The sequence below is a fragment of the Nicotiana sylvestris genome, chromosome 7 (genome assembly GCF_000393655.2).
Source record: "Nicotiana sylvestris chromosome 7, ASM39365v2, whole genome shotgun sequence".
In the NCBI taxonomy this organism is placed as follows: domain Eukaryota; kingdom Viridiplantae; phylum Streptophyta; class Magnoliopsida; order Solanales; family Solanaceae; genus Nicotiana; species Nicotiana sylvestris.
In genome coordinates, this window is record NC_091063.1 from 120,755,446 (window position 1) to 120,758,212 (window position 2,767).

Here is a 2,767-nt window from a genome sequence, read left to right on the forward strand (position 1 = left end):
AATGCTACATCATGAACCTTCCGATTAGCATAACTCTTCTGTCTAGACAGAGCTGTACGAAGCCGATCCTAAATAAACTTGACCTTCGACAAAGGCATCTCGAACCAAATCCTTTCTCAACAACTTAGCCTCTCCCGGCTCAAACCATCCAACTGGGGAACAATAGCGTCTCCCATATAAGGCCTCATACGAAGCCATCGGAATACTCGATTGTTAGTTGTTGTTTTAGGCAAACTCCATAAGCAGCAAGAACTAATCCCAAAAACCCCCGAAATCTACCACACAAGCACGAATCATATCCTCTAATATCTTAATGGTGTGCTCGGACTGCCCGTCCATCTGGGGTAAAATGTTGTACTCAACTCAACTCGTGTGCCTAACTCATTATGCATAGCTCTCTAGAAACGCAATGTTAACTGCGTACCTCAATCGGAGATAATGGATACCAGCAAACCGTGAATTCAAACAATCTCACAGATATAGATCTAAGCTAGTTGCTCTGAAGAATATGTGGTCACCACCGGAATGAAATGAGCCAACTTGTTCAACCTGTCCATCATCACCCATACCGCGTCAAATTTCTTCTGAGTCCGTGGGAGCCCAACAACAAAATCCATGGTAACGCGCCCCCATTTCCGCTCGGGAATAAGTCTCTGAAGTAAACCACCCTGCCTCTGATGCTCATACATTACTTGCTGACAATTTGGGCACCAGCCTGCATACTCCACAATGTCTTTCTTCATTCTACTCCACCAATAATGATGCCTTAAAATCTTGATACATCTTAGCAGCACCCGGATGAGTGGAGTACCGTGAACTGTAGGCCTCCTGAAGGATCAATTAATGTAACCCATCTACATTGGGCACACATAACCCGACCCTACATCCATAACACACTAACATATCCAATAAAAATCTCATTGGCATTGTCGTGCTATACACTTTCCTTAAGGACAAGAAAATGTGGGTCGTCATACTAACGCTCTTTGATGCAATCATATAAGAAGACCGAGAAACCACGGAAGCAAGAACCCAACTGGGCTTCGAAACATCCAGTCTAACAAACTAATTAGCCAAGTCCTGAACACCATGGCTAGTGGCATCTCTACTGCTGGTAGATATGATAAATTGCCCAAGCTTTCCGCCTTTCGACTCAAGGTTCCTGAGATGATATAAAATAGTAATATCATAGTCTTTAAGTAACTATAACCATCTTCTTTGCTGCAAGTTAAGATCTTTCTATTTGAACAGTTGTTGTAGACTCTGGTGGTCGATATAGACATCATAAGGGACATCGTACAAATAGTACCGCCAAATCTTCAATGCATGAACAATAGCTGCCAACTCCAAGTCGTGGACCGAATAATTCTTCTCATGGACCTTCAACTTGCGAGACACATAGGAAATCATCCTACCATCTTGCATCTCCACCGTGCCGAGACCAACACGTGACACATAACAATACACAGTTTTTGCCTCGCGAATCGGCCTTCGAACGACTCGAATCTAGTCACAGAAAACCAAATATAATGAATACATGCTATAGTAATCAATTCCATACATTAAAGCTAAGATCTTTAACCAAATTCAAAAAGTCAACCCCGGGGCCACGCCTCGAAACCCAACAAAATTCATAAAATTCAAACACCCATTCAACTACGAGTCCAACCATACCAAAATTATCCAATTTCAACCACAAACCGAACCTCGAATCCCCAAATCTTACTCTCCAGCACATAGACCACAAATCCCCCAAATTTCACCTCAAACACATAATCTAGGTGTAAATATCCATAGGTATTCAATATTAACGGATAAAAGTGATCAAAAGTTGCTTACCTCATGAATTATGGTGAAATCCCTCCCAAAATCACCCCTATACGATCTCCACAAGTCCAAAAGTGAAGAAAAGAGTCAAACCCTCGATTATATCATTTGCCCAGCGATTCTCGCTTTCTACAGGCACATACTGCATCTGCTCAAGAAAAGATGCTTCTGCAAAATTTTATTGTACTCCTGACCAACTGCTTCTGTGGCCAAATCCCGCTTCAATGGGTTTGCTTGTGTGGCCCAAGCTCCGCTGCTATGGGACAGCTCCTGCAGAGTTTTCTCCACTTCTGCGACAACAACCTCCAGAGCCAAAACTCGTTTCTGCGACTAGCTGCCCGCACCTGCGACCTCGCAGGTGCGGAATCTTTCTTGCACCTGTACAACTTCCCAGCTCAACCCAGGACCGCTTTAGAGACCATATGGCCGCTTCTGCAGCGCTGGCACCTGTGGCTAATTCCTTGCAGGTGCGATTACTCTAGAACTGAACCCAACATATTTCCCATAAGTCCAAAATTCAATCAAATCTCAATCTGATTCACACCCGAGGCCCTCGATACCCCATCCAAACATACCAACACATCCTAAAATATGATACGAACTTAATCAAAGCCTCAAATCACATCAAACAATATCAAAAAACACGAATCACACCCCAATTCAAGCCTATTGAAACTAATGGATTTCCAACTTCTAAAACTAAATGCTGAAACCTATCAAACCATCTTAGATTGACCTCAAATTTTGCACACAAGTCATAAATGACACAACGAACCTACTCTAACTCCCGGAACCTAAATCTGAGCCCGATATCAGCAAAGTCAGGCTGATATCGGACTTCTCAACCTTCCAAATCTTCAACCTTCCAACTTTCGCCAATTCAAGCCAAAATGACCTACGGACTTCCAAATCAATATTTGTACACACTCCAAAGTCCAAA